General features: G+C 43.7%; 1 protein-coding gene across 1 annotated transcript in view; it reads left to right on the top strand.

Moving 5' to 3' along the window:
• The first annotated feature begins 1,622 nt into the window (after nt 1-1,622).
• The window catches only part of cald1a (caldesmon 1a), a 55,236-nt gene continuing 34,238 nt past the window's right edge, over nt 1,623-22,620 (top strand). Inside the window, exon 1 of the mRNA XM_084573804.1 lies at nt 1,623-1,719. The gene's annotated coding sequence lies outside the window, so the exon portion shown is untranslated. The remainder of the gene's footprint in view (nt 1,720-22,620) is intronic.

The following is a 22,620-nucleotide window of genomic DNA, read 5'->3' as shown; positions in this document are numbered from 1 at the left end:
GTTGTATCACACTCAACAACTATTTCAACTAACAATGTCACACACAAAAATAAGGATTCCGGACCTATTTTTAAAGTTGTATTATTTCCCCGATAGCCAGCAATGATGACTCTTCTTCGTACTTGTAACAGTGCTAGCAGCCTTTTTGGTTCAGTAAAAGACCTCAACAACTATTAGGTAGTTTGAATTTTTTATTTAGTGCCACCACAAGGTCCAAATTGAATTTTTTGTCTAGTGTTAGCATGCTATGCTTAATATGATTGTCACTTAGCTTCTGAATCAACTCTGAATCTCTGTCACATGTCTATTTCACAGAGTAGAGTTAAGCATGTACTGTATCCTGCATTGTTGTTTTAACATACCCATTTAGCATGTTAGCATTTAGCTCAAAGTTAGGCTATGCAATTAACGCCAGGAGCTAGTTCATACGAACCGGTTTATAGAATTTTGATTAGCAAGGCATTTTATAGACAATTATAAAACAATATAAAAATATAACATATACACCGATTAGCCACAACATTAAAACCACTGACAGGAGACGTGAATAACATTGACCATCTTGTGACAATACAATGTTCTGCTGGGAAACTTTTGGACGTGTGGATGTTGCTTAGACATGTACCACCCACCTAGACCAGATCAGGCACCCCCACCCCATAGCAATGACAGGGCGCAGCCAGACACAGGCACACACACAAAACGGTTTAGGAACAACTCAAAAAACATGAAAAACGGCACAAGGTGTTGACTTCACTCGATCTCAAACTGATCAAGTATCTGTGGGATGATCCACAGAGGCCCCTCCCCTCAACCCACAGGACCCAAAGGCCCCCACCCTCAGAAGGCCCATGTCCGTTCTCCGATGAGTCACAACTGTTTTGGAGGCACAAGGGAGACCTACACAATATTTGGCAGGTGGTCATAATGTTATGCCTGATTGGTGTACCAGTATAATTCATATTTAATGTTTGCCATGTAGAAATTATTCAAAGACCCATGTCAATTACGACTACCAGTTTTTGTCCAAATGAAACAAAAAGGGGCGCAAATTCTATTCCACTTTTTTTTTTTTTTTTTTTCACCTATTAAAAGAGAACTCTGAAACGCTGGAGGAAAATTGGATCCTTAGACTTAAATGTGATGGTAATTATTAAATCAGCATCGCCTGCCCAGACAAATTGTGCAAATGAATGTCAGTGACAGTGCTATAATTGATCGTTGTGGTTATCAGCCATGTTATGATCTCTTACTTTAGGTTAATGATCCTTCTGTCATTACCAAGACACTGTAATTCAACTTTCTGGGCCTGCTCACTTGTCTTTGAGCAAACGGCCCTTATTTTAGTTCACGATTTCATGTGATCTATTTTGACAGATGATTTTGTTTCAGGGGGGCCCCAGGAGGATAACCAACAGGAGTCACTTTAGATATTGCGAGTTTTGCACAAGTTCCTTGCAGAGCTGACATTTTTTTTCATTTTGGACTGTGGAGTGGAGTTGAGCCTGCAGTGGCTTGGCGTTGCACCAGCACACGGAGGCGGACAACAAGCCAAGAGTAGATGTGCGACCGTGTCTTAAAAAGGGAGGGGCCTGAGCGGGCATTCAGTTTGCTTTTATCATTGAGTGTAGTGGAGGACCGACTGCAGACTGGCTCTCTCTCCTCTCCTCTCCTCTCACTCGACTCTAGAGTTCTACTTTGTCCCGTTAGGATCCACAGGTAAGCGCTAAAACTTTACTCAACTCTTTCAAGGTGACACCAAACCTCGTTTGGATTCAAAAAATAAAAAGTCAGGGATGCTGCAGCGCGTGAAAAACACGATGCATTAAGTGACGCTGTGGCACATTATCATACTGGATCTCCACTGTGCGCATGGGCTCCGCTTTTCAGAGTGTCTTGGCTGCAAGCCGCTCCCTCCTTTGTGCGCTTTTCACGCCAACTTTATGCAAAGTAAAACCGCGATCGCGAGCGACACCCGGCTCTTCTGCAGCCCAAGCCATCGGGCTGTCATGTAAATGGGTCTAAAACCGCGCGATTGCACAAAGAAAAGCGTATGCCCGCTCCTGCTATGCGCGCTTCTGATTCTTATCGAACAAAGTATGAGGGGACGCAGGAAGAAGGGGTGTCTCCAAACCCCTCTCAGCCAAGTTTCTCATCTCTGTAGCTGACATGACCCTCGCAACAGCCTGGGACACGTTTAATCTGCAGGATAAAGTTGCAAATATACGTAGAGGAGTTTGGTTGTTGCCTGCAAATAGCATCCTTCATATCCTAAAGGAAAGCTGCTGTGCTCTTGACCTAAAACTGCAGAATCCTTAAACCTGTTGGTAAAAGTGTAAGTTGGCTATAAGTTAGGATGAGCCTCTTACAGGCACATCATGTGCACCTCAGAGATTAAGTCTGACCACAAGATCATGTTGAGATACAGCATTATTTTTTGACGTATCAGCTTCAAACACATCCAGCATCTCCTGCAGATGAAGCCTCGGGGCAGCCTTTCATAGGGCAGGCCTTGCTCACTGGCAGATGAATCCGCTTCTCATCGTTTCAAGGTATCACATTCTTCGCAGTCCCGCCAGCCCTGCGGCAGAAAGCACTTCTCAGCTCTCATTGTGCTTGAGTTGGGCATAAAGTCTTTTGATCTCGGCTTTATTACACACGAGTATGTGTGAAATTGAAGCATGGCAAATGGAAGAGGGTGGAGCGGGAGCCGCGGAAGGTAGCTCTGTAGGGTGTTTCAATGCTTTCGGGCAAGAGACAGCACAGTAATTGTCCATGAAACCGAATCTGATAAGTTGTGCAGTGTTTGGAAAACACGTGGAGAATGCCCCGCGCTCCTTATAAGGTGCAGGCCCGACCTGGTGACAGATGATTGCAGCAGCCTCTGGAATGTGATGCATAACAGTCTGTTGGTTCCCAAAGTTTTGTACCCACACACAGGCATCGTCACAGCATCATCAGTATCACTAACACCAGCCAGTCATGGTTCCTGTTAACATCTGAACTGTATTTCAACTGGATGCAACATCATCATTTATTACATAAGAGCAGAAAAGAAAAAGTTAAGTTACTTCCTCTAGCTGTGAAACCACTTATCCATTATTTGTACTCCTGAACTAGAAGAAATGTATACATTTCTTTGTTTCTTTACCCATAACTAACCATAGCTAATCATTTTGAGCATTTATCCATTACTTTAAGCAATCGATTCAGTTTCCATTATGTTTAGCTATGATGTTTTAGCTATTTCAAATTCTGTCATCACTACAAGCAAAATAGTTCAGCTGTTTAAATGTAACCTATAACTCGTCATTTTAACCATTTATCCATTCATTTTGGCTATTTAAAATATTTAGCATTACTTTTAGCTAACTATTCCAACTTTTTATACACAACCTTCGGCTAACTGTTTCAACTGTATATCTATTCCTTTTAGCTTCCTATTTCAATTGTTTATTCACTACTTTTAGCTATTTTGAATATTTCAGTCTTTCAGTAAAATATTTAAAAAATGTATATGTAACTTTTAGCTAACCATTTCAACTGTCTGTGACTTTTAGCTAACTGTTTTGTTTAAATAGTCTTTTGGCTAAAAGTCACGGACAAACAGTGAAGTCAAAGTTATTTAAACTATTAATTTATAACTTTTAGCTAATCATTTCAAGTTGGCTATCTGTGACTCACCATTTCAACGCTTTATCTGTGATTTCTACATATTTCAACTGTTTATCAGTGACTTTTAGCTAACCATTTACAATGTTTCTCCATGAGTTTTAGCTAACTGTTTTAACTCTTTATTCATTGCTTTTAGTTATTTCAAATACGTATCATTACTTTCAGAACAATATTTTAATTTCTTTTACGTAACTTTTAGCTAACCATTTTAACTCACTGTTCATAACTTTTAACTACTTTAATTCACTATTCATAACTTTTAGCTAACCATTATGACTAGGTATTTATCCATGACTTTTAGCTGTTGACTCAACTACTTATCTATTAATTTTAGCTAAATATTTAAACTGTTAATCTATAATTGTTAGTTAGCTATTTCAGCTATTAGTTTATGACCTTCAGCTAACTGTTTCAACTTTTAACAAATAAACTAAAGGCGGCAGAGGCTCAGGAGGTAAAGTGGGTTACCTGCTCATTGCACAGTCGGTGGTTTAAGTTCTGTGACATTCTTCACTTGCACAGTTCTCTCTTTGAATTAACAGCACAATTTAGGTGGGATCAACATATTATTGTCTCTTTCCAGCCGGACATATTTTTATTTGCAAAACAAGGTCCCATTATGGCTGCCACTTTTACTTTAAGCAGACTATTTCAGCCATATATTCACCACTTGTCACATATCAGCTTCATCACTGTTTATTTCAACAATTTATCCATTTAATTTTGCAGTTCAAATTGCACTGCTAACATAGCCAATTGTTTCCTCACATTGCCAGTCACAACATGGAGTCATGTAATACTATTTTTTTCTTTTTTAATAAATAAAGCTTCTTTGTATTTTTTGAATTGCTCCCTAGCAGCTGCAGGAGTCCCCAAGTTTTTGCATGCATGTTCACACATGGATACTCTCTCACACAGCTATTACTTGGCTGAAACACGCCTAAAACTGCATGCTTTAAACTGAAATGCATGTAGGTAGTCAAAGGGGGATTTTATAATTGGCACGATATGAAATGGCCGCAGAAGTATCTGGAGGTAATTGCACAGAGTGATAACAGAGGTTTGGCAGTGTGGGGCGAGAGCCAGGGCCAGGGTTAGGGCTGGGCGGGCAGGATGTAGGGAACACTGCCATGCATTTCCGGAGTCTGGCTCTGGGCTGCGCAGTGCGGTGAAGGCTTCTAGTTACTGTATGTTGGCTCCCTCCTTCTCCCTCCATCTCCCTTTCCATCCCATCACTCCCTCTCCTTCTCTCTTTCTCTTGCCCACTGATTAAGGTTTGATGCTGGATTGGGTGATTATTGTGGCTTATTCTCATCACAATCAAGAAACGCTAAAGCATGAAGCATGCACACTTATGTGTTTACATGCATGCAATGTATGTGGGTGCTTTGTTATAGTTTGATGCTTGATACTCATAATCCACCACAGTATCAAGTTCCAAAGCAAGAATTCAGAGTTTCCTTGCGAGGCAGTAGTTTCTTACCACCACTAAGAGAAGGCAGCCAACCAAGTGGCGAACTGAATTTGAATAGAATGGAAACCTGGCAGAGGCCATTTTCTAACACAAATGATTGTACCATTCCATTCTTTTTTTAAATAGATGTTTACCTATACTGTGTTTCGTGTTAAAGCTTTCCAAATGTGGTTCAGTTTCCAGTGATCACATGCTGACATCTCAGTCCAAACATACATTGTTTCTGCACAGCAGGTGCCAGAGCTATTTTCTGGTTTCTTCTCATACCGGACCAGTGAAAATATGTCAAGCACGTTTCCTGTGCTCCAGTCTTTTTTGCCCCTCGGTTTAATTTTATGCAGATTTCGTTTTCTGTATGAATATGGTTCGCGATAAGGATGCAGCCCGCAGAACCACTAGCATGCCTGCAGAGCCACGAGCGAAATGAGAGCTTTCTGTTTTATCAGCGGTGTCCTTGTCATTAGTGTCCCTGGAATAAAGTCAGTTTAGGTTTTAGGTTTGTGTCTTCTGGACGACATCAGGAGCAGGACGGGGTCCGGCTCATTTCAAGCGACTGTGATTGACGTGCAGCTATAGCGCTCATGGGTCTCTGGCCTGGGACTCGTGCCCCGCGGCGTACTCACTCCGTTCCCCCCCACCCTCGCCTTTGAATTCGATAGCATGTAATTTGAATGCGCTGCATCCAGAACCGCACAGTAAGTTGTATAATATGGTGAGCTTGGACGGACGCGCAGATGTCGGGCAGAGAAGAATTCTTAACTCTTTCACCGGGTAACAACGGTCAGTAGGGCTGCGTGGCTGTTCGTGAACTCGCATGTTCATGAAACCTTAGATGATGTTTATTTATGAAGCGAGAGGTTTGAAAATCTTAAAATGCCTTTTATTTGCCACGTTCCCTGTGTGTAATTTAGCCTTATATTCTGTTTGTTGTTCCTCATTTTGCAGCCAGACTGACATGGAACAGTTGTATGAAGGGGGAGCACGGTTCTCTTGGATGTTTCTGGAATTTCCTCACGGCACAATTTGTCTTTGGTTGTCTCTGGGGTGATAGAGAAGTCTCATCTGTTTTTTTTAGTTTTTTTTCCCCTGCCCTATAATAGATTCACCACCAAATTAAGCCGTTTTTAATCAAACCACGCTTACATAGCTATTTTCAAGCCTCGGATTCAATACACTGTACCTGCATAAGGAATTTGATAATGACCCTCTCTCCCAGGGTCTGTATCTTTGCTTCCTTTCTTTCCAAACTAACTCTGAAACTTTGATTTTTCTGTCTGAAGCAGTCATGTGGGCACAAAAGACCTGTGTTGGAATTCCTCTGGGCTTTAGTCACACTCTGATGAAGACGGTTTGTTAGATCAGCCTCTCTCTCTCTCTCTCTCTCGTATCGTTTTCTGACTTTAAAGTGCGATCACTCAAGGCCAGATTGCCTAATAGGCAGCATGGCATGTCAGCGTTGGTAATTGGCGTATTGGTCCGCCATCTGCTAGTTGCCAGATGCCAAGCTATGCCAGAGGTTTTATAGCTTTAAAAAAAAAGGGACTGTTGTATTCCTTTAGCTTTTACTAAATGTTGAGTTCTTTTAGTAGGAGATGATTCAATTCACGAGGCAGCTTGCTTTATATCTCCAAAGGTAAAACCTCCTCTCTTACTCACGTGGTCTACGTTTCATGGGTTTTTTGTGGATGATTGATTGTGCGAGAGTGAGGTCAGTGCTCCTAAGCAGCGCTCCTGATGTCATCCTACAAAGATGCATGTTCTTCCCCTCCGTTCCCCAAAGCGGGTTATTCGGAGAAGTGTACAACCTTGTTGAGAGGGGACATTTAGCCTTTGGGCTTCTTCTCATCTGATAAAACAAGCACAGGAAATGTCTCTGTTAGCTGATTGGCCTTGTGTTTTCCTTCGCCGTCTTCCCACTGGGACCTCAGACGTGCACAGCGTGTCCCTGTGGCAGCGAAACCACCTTACATCTTTCTCCTAGCAGCAGCTTTCCCTCCGCCTCTCTTCTTTCCTGTAACGCCAATCTATTCCACCTCAGCTATTTTCTCCCGAAAAGAAATGATTACTATAACGTTCATTCTCACTTCACCCAACTTCTTCTCCTCGCCAACTTTCCATTCTTTTTCCCCTGTCCTCTCTTCACCTCCCTCCTCCTCCTCCTCCTCCTCCTCCTCTTCCCTTCTCGGCTCAGCCTCTCGTCTTCCTCCCAAAGAGTCCCAAAACTAAACAAACATGGCTAATCAAGGGCCTGTCAAATCGCCGGTTAAAAGTCCCATATTTTAGGGTAATGGGGAATTAAGGGGAACGTGGAGGTAATAAGGTGATGTAAATCCCAGAGGAGTGTGTGAAAAATACCATTCAGTGTGAACACACATGACGGGTGAGGTCATGTGTTTACACAGTTAGCAAGGTTAACTGCTCTTATGAATCGCACGAGGGAAAACAGACAGGGCAGTGTGCAGGTCAGTCGTAGGCCCGTTGGATTTATGCTCGCGGCCATGGAGGTGCTGAACGTGTTGAAGTGTGCATGGCAAACGTGAAGGACAGCTTGGATGTTGGACGTCTGCCATCCTGGGAGCGAGAGCGAGAGCGAGATCGGGCTTGTATGTGGTAATGATGGAAGTGAGGACTTAGCTCATACCCATAAAACAATCACTTTGTCCTTACATGGTTATTCACATGAGTCAGACATCTATTGTAACTCTATTTCATTCTTTGGATGAGTTTCATAGCTGTTTTTGAACATATTTTAAGTCTTGTAACTGAGTGTCTGAGTCGAGCGAATCAAAATAATTTTCTCTTTGTAGAAGAGTAAAAAGCAGAGATACAATTAATTTGAGAAACTAGTAAATACTTAACACTTATAACTTTATTGGACACTTTGAGGCAGTAGAAACAAAGTAAAAACAAAGTGCAAACACATCACTGTGATATATGACCAATTTAGCTGGCGTGGCAAATGTATTCGCAAAAGGTTGTATATAGCTTTGTGCAGTTTGGCTTGTGACTAATGTAAGTTCAGGGTTCACTTTGTTTAACCTCTGTTTTGGTCTCCACCAACTCCTGAAAATTTCTGGCTTTTTACCTGCTAAAGCCTTCGCTACGTTCATTAGTTAGGTAGTTTTCACTTGTGCGACACCTATTGTTTTGTTAAAGTTTGGGTTGTTCAAGTGGAGTCACGTCTTTTCAGGGCGCCACCATGATCGGAAGTCTGTTAATTAGCTAGTTGCTAATTTTTCCTGCTTTTCTGGACAGTAGAACTCGCTCACTGAGGAAAAAAAAAAACGTAGACGATGAGACAATGATGAGAGCCATGAGAGTCAACCAGAAAACAAAAAAAAAACCCGCTAAAAGACGCTAAAATGCATAGATGTTAAATATGATGTATCGCACATAGCTATTTGATCCATTACTTGTGTAAAAATATTCCGTATAGGAAGTTGATTTATTAACATTCAAAAGTATAATAATTTTAATCAGCTTGTTGCATCACTAAATAAAATTCATTCAGAATGTTTCTCAAACCTTCTCGCCGTGGTACTTAAACTGACTGAGGCACGTGTCTTAAAAGCTCGGCACATTGTTGTAAATGGTCCACATCCAACTTTCCCACCTGAATAGGCCAGTCAGGCAGCAGCACAGTCTGAGGTCTGTGTCGGGGCTGCAGTTGGGAGCAGTGGTAATTGTTTAAGAGTGCATTTATAGAGTGTACTCTTTGTGCCTCCTAATCAGAAGCATACTCAGGCATTTACATACGAGCCTCAGAGGATCGCTCAGGAATGTATTAAAAGGCAAGGCGAGAGGACAGGAGAGTAAGCCACTCCGTTGTTGCCATTTCTTTCCACTTCATATGTCACTGCCCTGTTTGGGGGAGGGATAAGTGGGTGTGTGTGTTGAAAGTGATTACGGCTGAAGATCAAAAGCACAGAATAGCTGATGCAAAGCCATTCCTCGCTCAACGCTGGTAACAAATGTAGAGTATGTTTAGGCACAGTTTCAACATTCTCTTCCTGTGTCTTTGAGATATGAATACCAAGGGTTTTTAAAGAAAAAGAAAAAAAGTAGTAATCCAGTGCTCCCATCTATCTACCTATCTGAGACCTTTATAGATTAGATCTGTTTTCATGGATTCATTTCAGTATGTATTAGGTAATTTGTCAATTTTTTCTCTCTGTACTCTAACTTAGGTCTGGCAAGGGGACAAGGAGAACAGAAATATGGCCTCAGAAAACCATTTTAATCAGACACTGCTCCGCAGGGACAGAGGCTGGCATAGGAGAGCTCTTTACCTCATCAGAGCTCTGCCAGTGGTGATTGGGAGAAACACTCAGTCAGGTTTTTATTGAATAACCCCAGCGCTGTACTGGAGGGGCTTTACTGTAATAGAGCAGCTCCACGGCCGCCGAGGTGACAGCCAAATGGTACTTATTAAACTAAGGGCTGATTCATTCTATATGGCCTACTGTGGTTTAACCTTGTTGGAGGCTTATGGTTTGGCTTTAGTGCCGAAGTCCAGTCACATTTTTTATGGCTGAGATACATATGCGTACGATTATCCTATGATCAGACATCAGAGTTCACAAATTTCCTATATAAAAAGCACCACACGATTACAATCATTTAATATAGTGATTTATTTATTTTTACTTGGGTTGTAATATCCACTTGAACTACAGTATGTCCGCTCAGTAGTTTAGGCAATCTTGGTTGAGTGCATGTTAGCACCTCGACAGTACCAGAACAAGTCCTGAGATGCCACGCTGTTGAGGAATAATAGCTGTGGGTCCCATCGCCTCTGCTTATTTACTCAGTACACAGCTCTCTGCGCAAATTGAGCATGACATCTAATGGGGTGTGAGCTTGGATTAATTACCGCCGCATTTAGACTAATGGCTCCTTCTCTTCTGATTAATGATGACACATGTCACAACGGAGCAGGGCACAGCTAAAACATATGAAGTGTTTAATGCTAAAATAAGATATCTGCCACAGGAGCAGGTAAGGTTTTGATTAAATCCGCTCATCGGAAAGTGTTCTTTGTCTTCAGTGAATGCTGCTAGATTACTGTTAGCTGCGGAGGGCATTTAATGACAAAGCAGCATGGCATAAGCAGAAGGCGTTGCCATTATAAGCCTAAAGTAACAAGATTGTAGAGAGATACAGTAAAATCGTCTAAGGCCGTGACACACAGTGCAGGTGGTCGATTGTTTGATGTCGTCATGCCGTAGGGGAGCATCTGTGGCGCTAGTAGTGGTGGCGTGTCCCTCGCAGTTGCAGCTTGTTGGACCAATGTCAGCAGCTTTTCAGATGCTGATTAAACATGCTGAACTGGCGGCAGAACAAGAATGTCAGAGAGATCCTTCTGATTTCCTGTACAGCCACGTTCTGTACAATGATTAGTAGCTCTTCATGGCTTTCTAGCCTTTACAGTTTCCCCTTTTCAATGACGAATAAAGGCTACTGCCACCGGCTGGTACGATGTGCCACCTGGCCGTTGGTCCACACACAGGAGATGAGAGGCAATTGTCACTGTCGGCCTTCATTGCCGGCAGTTGTTTGATGTTGGTTTGGTCAGTGAAAGGATAGCAACGATTTGTATTAAAGCTGCAAAGATTAGTTGATTGATTGATTGAATGATTCACTAGTAGACTGTATGCAAAAATGCCAAATGTTTGCTGGCTCCATCCATATGTGATTTGTGAGGATTTGAGGCTCGTCTTTCATATGTATAGCAGCAAACGACACGGGTCTTGTACCGTACATTGACCAAAACAAGCAGTTGGCTCTAAGAAGTTGTAATGTGCATTTTACTGATTAGTAGAAATAAAACAGGTATACATTTTTGGGGAATATAGTACAGTTTATGATCCTTTCCGTTTGGCAAACACCTACGCATGTAGACCTTTGTCAAGACATTGGTGTATCGGTATCTTAAGTCTCAAGGCCTGACTTTACTGGGGACCTTGAGGTTTTAGGTGAATTTCTGATGGTTTATTGGTTTGAAGAAGGTAAAAATACAGTATGAGAGGGATGTGGTGATGGGCTCATTCTGGCTGGCCTCATTAAGCCTGCCTTAATGAGAAACAAAACACCCAGACGACCCCCTGGAACAATGGGTTCTTGTTATCAAAGAATTCGCGTCCCATGTATGATAGAGTCTGGCCTGCGTCCCGACAGAGTTTTCATGAGACTCTGTGTGCCTGAGTCAACCCCTGAGCCCCGCAGTGCCACTCACTCCTATGACAGCCACCTGGGAGACCACCTTGGAAAATGGGCCCCTATTAGTTCAGGTTAGACTTAATGACCAGTAATGGTACACCGGCCAAGCCAAACTGTGCACAAGGGCTCCGAGCAGGCCGAAATGAAATACCAGTCACTCAAGCTCTGAACATAAACACAAGGTGGGTGGTGGGTGAATAGGTATGTCTGTAGGTGCCCGTCTGTGTGTATGGGGGGGGGTTCACACGTGCATCTTTGTGTTTGAGAGCAAAGTTGACCCAGGTGGAGGAGACAATTTTCCAACCGGAGGACACGGCTGAACCCCCGTGGACAGATTAGTGCCGAGGGGGGGGGTGGCTGTGGTTTTGGGATTTATTCCCATTTAGCGCTGCTGCTTTGTGAACCAAATCTCATTTCCAGTTTTGCCATCAGCTAAATAAAGCTCGCAGCAACCTCAACAGAGCAACCAGAGACGCCTCCTAAGAGCACTGCTCAATTATTTACAATTTCATGGCTGTCTGAGATATGTGTTATTCTAATAAATTTAGGAATTAGGAGGCTTAAATGCCGCACATATATTAACCTCTGAAGCTGAATTTTATCCTCAATTTAGTGGTAAATGCCACATCATGCTAATGGCATTCAGTGATGATTGCGTCTTCCACGGTCTAAATAGTCTGTGGTCTGGAATTAGCAAGAGGCATTAAAAGCAAGAAACTCGAACACTTAAAATGATATGATATGAGTCAATCAGCCACTGAATAAAATTACTTTTAACTCCCAGGGAGAACGAGCTGCAGAGCTTCCAGGCCTGCTGAGACAGACAGAGAAACACAGTGTAATCTGCAATGAAGGAGTCAAAGACAGAGGAAAAGAGAGAGCTTTGTTATGTCTCATGAAGCTCTAGGGTTTCCTGGAATTTTTGGCAATGGATCCCAAAGTCACATAACCACAGAGAGCGAGAAGACAGAGACAGACGTGGGGTAACTCTCCTGAAGGACGCAGTTCAAGTCTGCCACTCTGTACTGCAGGTGTTTGCACCTTCAGCTTCTGGGCTGGCAACGACAACGGGTGCAGTTGCACAACCTTTTGGATATAGAGAGATTAAGGTCTGGGACATGCTAAGCACACGTACGCAAATGGCAAGGACTTGTCTACATCCCGCAAGTGCGTGATCCCCATGAATGTACTCAACATGTGCAGCGATCTATCTTGGTCCTCAAGGAAGTGAGAGAGACCAAAACGTAGACATAAATCTAAGAAGAGTTTCCATGACCAACAAAAAATGGTGTCCGTGGAGGAATATGTGCTGTTTACTCTGCTAAAGAAAGAGGCAGATGTGATGTGCAACCTTTGGATCACTCATGGAGGACGCATAAATAATTCCTGTCTGAGTGAAGAGTTGACAGAGTTCAGCTACGGTAAAGTTTATCTTGTGGTTTCACGCCGTCGTCATCCCTGCTGAAAAAGCTCGAGCTGCAGCTCTCGCTTGAGCTGCGCCGAGCATTTTCCGGTGGCATGCAACGGAACGCAACTGTGCATTAAATCTAAGTCTTCCTTAGCTGGAAGCGTTCACGTTTACCCTCTCGATTCAAGCACCTTAAAAACCTTGGCTTGGGACTTTCACCTCGAGGGGGGTGGGGTTTAGAAAGACAGAAGACATGTACCCGTCCACGCTGGCTGGCTGCCATACTAATAATAACAGCCAGCACAGCCATGCACGAAAATGAAATCTGGTAAAGCTAGTGAACTTTAGCCCCGCACAGCCCTGAAAGGATCTGAGGTATGAGAAGTGTGGAATGTATTTTTTGGAAGGAGAGGTGAGCTCTCTGTCACTTGGAGAATGTGCATCCGCTGATTCAAAAGCAATTCTTATGCTTTAATATCTCAAAATCTCTCGCCGAAAACCACTGAGAAGCAAGTTTTCCGCAAGGGTATGGCATTTATTGGAATTTTATCATTGTCTGAATGAAAGAGCTCCATGTGTCGAGTTCCTGGCATCGTATCTATCAACTGTTGTAGGTGGACTGGGATTAAGGCTGGTTTACTCTGCTGAATTTTGTGCTGACCTCTGCAGTCCTTTGTCAAGAGCTATGACCTGGCCTTTCCTATTACAATCCCTCTTGTTCTTGTAACTGTTCTGCTCCACGTGGCCTTTGTGCTCTCGGCCTGTGTTAGCTTGTACTCAGGAGAAGCATTACTGTAACATTCACGAGGTTAAGTACTGAATTCAGACCTAGAACAATGCAAAACGGATTTCTTCTAACTTCAGTGACTAACCCTTACCCTAATGCACAAAAGGCAGGGAATTCAGGATTTGAAAATAATCAGAACATCTACTTTGTGGGTGGTTATGCAACACGAAATTCTTTCAACATGTTAGCTAATTGCTGAACACAATTTAGCATTTAGCCGCTAAAGGGACACATCCGGGGGAGAATAAAATAGCACTAAAAGCCAAGTATTGAGAATTATATTTGACAGCTGACCAGATACAGACCGCTGTGTCCGTTGAATGACTTAATTAGGAACTATGTTAACAGTTTAAGCTGAGATTGCTTATGTTGTGTTTACTGCTTGCCGCCAAGTGGCCGTAAATGTCAGATATTAGGTTTAAGGATGCTCAACATGGTTGTGGCAGGACCCGCGTGCGCCTTTAAAGAAGGCGGTAGTTTTCCAGAGTGCCGTAAACCCGTTTGAATCCCCTATCGTCTCGGTCACTGTCATGGCCAGTGAAGGCCATTTGTCAAACGTCAGCCGAGCTCTCTGCTCAGAGACGTCTTCCAGTCTCCACACGTGGCTGAGGAGTCCCAGCACATCCACCGTTAAGCAACTTTGCCCCGCATCAGTTCACCGAGGGCATGTGGGCGCGAATGCCCAGAGACGGGAGTGACAGAATAAAAACATCCCCGGCCGTCTCTGGTGAGAGGCTGTCTATTATCTTTATTAGACTTTTTTTCTGGCTCGTGTGGTCGCGCCGCGCTCCTTGTTTGTGCTTCGCCTGAAGAAGCAGTCCGGTTTTGACGGAACCGAAAGAAGCGCCGGGGATCGCTCCACCTCTCCACATCCAGCGTGAGTAATAGACCCTCTCGGTCAGGTCATCTTGCTCACCCACCACCCCACCCAACCACCCACCCAACCGCCCGCTCCTTAATCTCCTCCTATCTCTCTCCAGGAATGCAGCCCCTTATTTTGAAAAATACCTTGTCATGTAATACCCTTGAAAAGCCTCGCAGCACACTTCAAAAAATTGGCATTCCACAGCATGATTTACTGACTTGTGTGTTAAAACAAGGCAAGGAAGATAAGGATTTATGACATTTTGGAGCAATTTAAATAAATATGTCCTCCGTTAAAGTGATTTTCTCTTGTGTTTTCCTGATAAGGCCGTGGTGCATGCACAAAAAAGGCAAACTTGTGTCAGGGTGTTCACTCAGTTGTCATGTTTTCAACGGGCTCTCAGTGTGTGGGGGCATTGCATCATGCTTTTTAGCCGCACTCTAACCTCACGTATGTTTCCATGTAAGGTATGATGGGAAGACGTTCTCCCTCTGTTTGAGTCAGCCACATAAATCACTCACTTTGTCATCCTTCCGATTTCTCCCTTTCTCACCGGAGTGCAATTTCTCCCCGGCCACGGAGAGAGAGCCACACGTGCGCCTCGACCGAAATGTGGCTTTTATAGGAGGCATGTCACAAGTGTTCAGCAGATCCATTTAGTTTCCGTTTTTTCTTTTTTTTTTTTTTGCCTTAGAGAAACACATGAGGAACCTCTAAAGCTTTATGAGAAATACATTTTTATGTTCTGCTTAATGCTTCCAGCATGTCATGTTATTGCCCGTGTACCAGAGGCAGTGGGGCTGCTGTGGATCATGCTAATCACATACACTTTTACAATATAGTCATTGAGCTCTGGTGCACGGCCAGAGTGACTTATTAAAATGGTACAAGTTCAAAATCTTGCCTGCGGACCTTTCAGCCAGATGAGCCGGCTGTTTTAGCATTGCCTTAAACTGTAACCTTTCAGTTATTGATTGTAAGAAGAGAGCTTCTTCTTCCTTTCTCTGAGTCATTCCTGTTCAATCCCGTCCCGTTTTCATCCTTTCCCCTTTCAGTTCTGCTCTACTGCCGTCGGCTGGGTAAGCTGTTCTTTTGGTGTCGGCGGTAGCGGTGCTTAGACTTAAACTCAGTGTATATCAGCACTCTGGTTCCACTAGTCTCCTTGGTCAGCTCGCTGGCAGCAGATTAATGTCCCGTTGAGGAGACGCAGACTCCTGCCCGGGCCTCATTTACTCTGACAGAATGCAGGTGTCAAGACGTGCTGTCCTGAAGGAACGACAGGAAGCCGCCTTTGTCCTGGAAATGGATCTGAGAGAGGGATGAGAAAGGGAGTCGCATGTCCTCGTGTGTTTAGCTTAAAGTGGAAGAAAAATCTAATCGTGCAGGACGTGTCCTCGCCCATCAGATTACCTGTCCCCGTGCATTGAGATCACCTCCTTTGTCTTTGACTTCACTCAGCGTCTGTCCTTCATTATTTATTTACAATGCCATTTAATAGACTTAAAAGTGTCACGGTGCACCCCGAGGTACAGAGAAACTCCACGATGGTGTCCTTGTGCGTTCATCGTGACTGTGCTTTTGTTTTGACAGGAAAAGGATGTGGAGAGAGATTTCATCTATTTGTTCATTTTATTCCTGTCTAGTTTGATCCTATTACAGTCTGATGCCGCCCCGATCCCCCCCCCTCCCTGTAGCAGGCAAGTTGTGACACCGCATTTGATTCTGAGCGACAAAAAAGACGGAGGCTTGGCCGCTAACGTCCTCGTGGAATTACACAGCAGACGGTTAATATCGCATGTCAAGTGCATGGGGCGCGTATATATTGAGATTATTGACGTTCTAGATATTTGGGCCAGTTTTTTTTTTTTTTTTCTTTCTCCTTTTTTCTTTTTTCCAAGGAGACACTTACATAAGAGGGCCGCTGTGCTGAAAACTTAAACGGCCTGGATCCTGAGCAAATAGGAGGAGGAAGAGCCAGAAGGCCTTATTTATCACTTTTCTCTCTCCTATTCATGGCTTGGCAGCAAATCAGAAGACGTTCACTGTAAAAATAAAAGTATTACGGTCTTAAAGAGAGACTTACTTAATCCTAAAATCAATAATATTAACAGAAAGCCTGGAAGCAGTGAGAAACAATACTAACCTACTTTATTTTTAATTTTGGTTTTGTGCATGCTAACTTGCCTTTTGAGTACTTTCTCTCCGCTTTGCAAGACATGGAAAGTAATGCACTTTAGGGGTGATAGTGGGCTCATTCCAATACTGTAAAATGACTATATTCTACCTCCTTTGTCTTTGAGAAGGTCAAACTTCCATTACAGGACCTGTTGCAAATTTAGACCAGAAATTCAAGTCAAATCAAATAAGCTAGGAAGCTCTAGCCTTGTCCGGCACTACGCTGAGTCTGGACGTAACTTTCGTAGTTTGCATTACAACCAATCATCTTGACCATCTTGTGACATTACAATGTTCTGCTGGGAAACTTTTGGACCTGGCATTCATGTGGATGTTACTTAGACATGTAGCACCCACCTAGACCAGACCAGGCACCCCCACCCCATAGCAATGACACTCCTTGACGGCAGCACCCACCCCCCAGCAGGATGCAGCCTGACACAGGCACACACACAAAAACGGTTTAGGAACAACTCAAAAAAACAGCACAAAGTGTTGACCTGGCCTCCAAATTCACTAGATATCAAACTGATCAAGTATCTGTGGGATGATCCACAGAGGCCCCTCCCCTCAACCCTAGGACTCATAGGCCCCCACTAACAACATCCTGTAGCCAGAGACCACAGGACACCCTCCGAAGGTCCATGTCCATTCACTGATGAGTCACAACTGTTTTGGAGGCACAAGGGAGACCTACACAATATTAGGAAAGTGGTTATAATGTTTAACCTGATATAATGTTTAACCTGATTGGTTTATATTGTTAGCTGTTCATCCTTTAAGTCTAATACAAAGGTTTACTGACTTGGTAAGCTGAATAGTTCTCTAAGAACAGAAGCACTCCTCACTTTATTTATTTCTTTGTTTTGTGCTGACTGCAGAAGACTTTTCATCTCCCTCTAGTTTTTGTCCGTTGCTGGCAGCTCACCCACAATCCAATAAATATCCCAGATAATTCGATAAGTTTTCTTGTGACATGACATGCCCACACGGTCATTTTCCTTGCAACAGGCAGTGGCAGGAGAATGTCAGAGCCACTCCATATAGCGAGGCGGGGGCCAGATAAACAAACCGTTTCTAACTTGAGCGGAGGACTGTGGCGTCGGAGACGGCCGCTTTTTCACCAAGAGGAATGTTCCCTTCCAGGGGGCTCCGATTCAGAGACTCTGGTGCGGAGCTCGTATGTGAAAGTGAAGAAAGCTTTTGTGTGCGTTAAAAAAAAAAAAATGAAACGTCAGCGCGGCGAAAAGATCTGCGCACCCGCTCTCTTTCGTGGCCCCTGAGCCGCGGAGGTGCGCGTGCTTTGCGCGCATGTGCCCGACAGCGTTCGCCCAGATGTCACGGCAGGTCCGACATCACCATCAGTCATGCCGTGTTGAGAGCGAGCCAACTCTGCGGCCACTGTAGTGAGTGTGAGAGCTCTATCTCACTGTGCACACAGCATGCAAGAAAACCTTCCCTTTTTTTTTTCCTCTTTTTCCCAGTTTGGTTACGGGAAAAGGCAGCATTTTTTCTCTCCATATTTGGGCATATGGAGCTCCGCCAGTGAGCAGTAGCCTTTTGATGCCGTACAAACATCCCTATTTTGTGTGGGATTTGTACTTTTTGGCATGCCTCTTTCTCCAATTCTGCCTGATTGTGGGTGTAGCATCTGAAAGTGCACTTTTAAAAGGGACACAAGCCTTTTACAAGTCAAAGACTAGAGAGGAATTATATTGTCCCTCGCTGCTGTTTCACAAAGAAGTTGCCTTTTTACAGTATTATTTATGATTCGGGTAGAAAGAATCCAAGCCCTAATGCAAATGTCCCTCTTAAAAAGCGGCATTTAAAAGTAAGACAGTGTTTTACAGCCCGTCTTTTTATAACCCGTTTTTTTGGCCGGCCGCTGCACTCACTCCTCTCGGGGCAGTTATTTAATTTGGTGAATTGAATCAGCAGCTGACAAATAAGAATTTATCATCTCATTTCAAGCGGTAAACTTTAAAGAGCTCCGAGTAAAAAATTTGAAGCCGGATTTAGTTGGATCTCCCCAAAAATGGGAACAAAAAATGATGTGTTTGCAGTTTTAATGGAGCGTCTGTGTACAAAAGACCTGCAGTTGTAAAGTGGTGAGATTCAGATGATGGATAGGGCATGTTGGTGAATTATTTTTATTGCAATTTAAGTGCGACTTAGCTCCGGGCATGAGGTTTGAGGACGCATAAACACGAAGGGGACGTGCCGGTGTTTTCAGCCGTCCGTCCGCAGAAAGGAAAAGGACGCGGCCGGTGCCTTCAGCGTGATGAACGGCTCAGACCTTCCATGTATGTGTTGGACCAGAAGAGGAGAGAATATTAAAAGAACGGTGACTCACAATCTAAATATACAACAGATAACGCCGCGTTGAGAAGTTGTCTCGCGGACAGCGGAAAATAAAACACAAGGATCCAAGAATGCTACATGGAGAGTGATTTGTTTTTATCAGGCCGAGTATTTAGAAAGTATCGAGCTACGGCTTCCTGTCCAAGAGGGATTCGTCAGTTTAAAAGATCATTTAAGCAATGATCGTGAGTTCATCGCAAAAGGCCGTTGTGTCTTGAGGGGAAGAGCTGAGCTATGTATACAAATGGTGCATGTACTATGTATAACTCAGCAGTTGTACTTGTTTTTGTCACGTATTTCTACTGTGTGCAAATTAACTTCTACTTGACAGGTTTTATATAAATGTACAAAGTATTCCATATTGAATTGCATATGATCCTTTGGCTCACAGTGATTCTTTTTTTTTTTTTTTTTTAATCCTATCGCTGCTTACTGCAGCCAGCTAGAAACATATAATGCACCCGAGGTATTCCATTGAGATTTTCTTGGCTCTGTGTGTATGAACAGATAACCTCAGTCAGTCTGTCTCTGCGTGTATGATTCACCGGTTTCAGAGAAGTGTTATGGAATGTGAACCATTGTCTGGGAATGCAGGAGTCTCCTTTTTCTCCACCGAATGGAAACTTAACATCCATAACCTTCACGTCTCATCCTTACACTGATGTGAAATCCCCCCTCTAACCCGCTTCTTCCGTCTCGCAGCCAAAGTCAGCACGGAGGCGGCTGCAGCGCGAGTTCGGTGCGGTGGGGGGACGCTCCGTGCGATCCCCGCATCTCGGGTCATCGGTGACGCCGCCTCTGAGGCATCCGGGGCCCCGTTCCAGTTTCTTGTCCTCGCTCTCGACGAACGTCACCGCTTCACGCCGCTGCGTTTTCAGTTTGCGTTGGCGTTCGCTTCTCGGGGCTCGCCTGCGAGTGCTGCCGGCTCCCGCTCTGTGAAATTTTTCCTCATTCGAAGCCGCTCTTTCAAAAATTTGTTTTGGAGGGGATGTGAGCGGAAAGCAGATGGTATTGAGATTGAGCTGATGCAGTTGGCCGCTTCGTATGTTGCCTCGAATATATAGACGCATCGTAGTCGTCGGCTCTGACAGGAGAGGCTATAGTGGTTGTTAGTTTGCTGCAATAGACTAAATGCACGTTCAGAACCTACTAGTGTTCTTGTACACAATGCTTTTAAAAAAAGATTAAAGTTATTTTCTAACTTCACCTTGAATTTTGAATAATAAACAGCAATTACGGGCCAATATTAGTCAGTCAGACTCTGAAAGACAGCCAGGGAATCCGACACTCTAGATGTCAGATGAAGCCAAGAGAAGGACTAGATGGAAAGAAAAAAATATGAAATTCTCTGCCAGAAAACCTCCAGTTGAATTTATGAATGCTCATCCGCAGCCGCTCCGCATCCTGGGACTGTCAACGTGTTAATGTTGCCTAGGTCTGGACGCACGAGAGGAAACACACAACACACACAACCCACAACCGCAAGGCCAACTTTGCAAACAGGCGCCGTAGGTGGTGATGGATATCACACGTGTACACATGCTTACTGCACCATAAACACACACACTGTACTTACCTCATGCATTTGCAGTGCCGCAGTAGTAAAAACGTCATCCCTGATATATTTACCCACCTCGTACACAAATGCATGACGTGACATTTTGGGACATGTTCACGCGCGCAGACACATTTCCAAATGGGAATCTTGTTTGTTAAACTCTGTTTATCATGATGCACGCACCCTCGCACACCCAGACTGAACATATTTTAGCAGCTCTGTCAGCGTGCTCTCAGGAGACTCCTTACCCCTGCAGAAAACGTTAGGTTTACCCAACTCGAACTGTCCCCAGAGCCTCAGCCAAAACAGCTGTTAGTGCGCGCTACCTACAGGCAAACCCTATCTCTCTCTTTATTTCTCTCCTCCTCCGTGTTTTACTGCAGGAGCTTTATCTGTGTGATAAAATAACCATAAAATGATCGTTCTTACTTTGCCAAAATACACTATCACTATATCTTGGCTCAGACTGAACCAGCTCACACTTGTTTCTGACTCTTCTGCATCTTACCCTATGAATGAGTCTCCGTTGCTTCGTATTTACCCTCTGTACAAATAATTGTGTGAAGTTACAAGACTTCACAGGAGAACGTAAATCTCCTTCTTTTATAACTTTTCCCAGGAACTAGAAACCTTTAGGGGTAGGGACCAGGGTCTAAATTAAGATCTAAGGCAATAATTTAACCTCCTCTTGATGGGTAGTACATGAACTTTGGGGTGGGGCTTGCAGGAAGCCTGAAACACTTGTAAAATCAGTTTGGGCACTTTAAGTCTAGCATTTTGGCTGTTTCACTTTGCAGTCTATGGCAGCACGGCTTGAATCTCCTCCATGCTTAGTGTTGCTGCAGTGTTGGCACTTTATGTGGTATTTTTGTTGTTGTAGTGATTTGATTTACCGCCACCTACTGGAATGGAGTGTGGAAGATTGTTGGATAGTCGTCGTTACTTTCTTGTCCAAACCTAGATTGAAACACACACAACCAATAGTCTAAAGGAACCTTAAAGTACCTTGGAAAAATGTTCCTGGCACTAAATGTCCCAAGTTCATTGGGTGGAAACATACTATAGATAGTGTGGACCAGGTACTACAGTCTATCCCATTGGTACTTGCAAATTGTCTTGCAAGTCCCAGCAATGCAAAATTTCAACTGGCTTGGCCGGAGACACAAAAATGTTGAAGCCTGAAGAAAACCATTGGTTTGGCCCAAATCATAGCAGTACGCCCACAAAAGCCAGACAAAAAAGGAATACTGCTAGCAAGCTAAATGATCAATTTCAGTCTCTTTAACTGTGCATAAACCCTAACACTGAATAACTATGGAAAATAAATCCTGAAAGTACCTTTTGGTAAAGTGACAATTAGGCAGAGGCAGGCAAAGAGGCTGTGTGGCAGACATTTCCAGTGCGAAGAGGAAGGGAATCAAATGTGTCAGGCGAGTTTGGCAGTCCCATGACAGTCCTGGAAGAGAGGCAATCCTGCTGTCACAATAAAAGCCTCAAATTTGTCAAAATGTGGGGACAAAGTATTTTCATCTCCTGCAACTTTTGTCTGGAAGCCCTAAAGTGTAAGTCCAGCTGACTAAATATTGACAGGCGAAGACAGCTGTTGTCAAAATACATGAAATACTCCATCCCAGTTAATAGGCCATTTCTTCCACGGCCCATTGTATATATATAGCCCATTCTGTACTTTCTCAATGATATTGGGCATCATTGTGTAATAACAACATATTTCACTTTTAGCTTGTGTGACATCTAGCCTTGTAAGATAGTTGGTTCTCTAAAAAACAAATGCCACCTGGCTGGTTGTGTGAGTGACTCATGAACTCTCCAGCATACCAAGAACGGTGGCAGGTGGACGAAATATTTTCTTCCAATGATGACTTGAAGAGCCTGGCTTTGTGCCAGCGTTTCTTTTACATTCCACTTTACTGGAATACCTCCTCTCACCTGGACACCTGCACAGCTGTGACCGCTAGACCTACTGTATAACTAATCCTCTCCTCTCATCCGTGCTACTCCCCTCTCCTTCCCAGAGAACAGTGTGTTCCTCTGAAGGCCGAGAGGAGAGCAGCAGGATTCGTAGCGTGACTGTGTTTGC

Source organism: Chelon labrosus (genome assembly GCF_963514085.1).
Source record: "Chelon labrosus genome assembly, chromosome: 23".
Taxonomy (NCBI): domain Eukaryota; kingdom Metazoa; phylum Chordata; class Actinopteri; order Mugiliformes; family Mugilidae; genus Chelon; species Chelon labrosus.
Note: the sequence above shows the minus strand (reverse complement) of the source record. Positions and strands in the feature narration are given on the sequence as shown.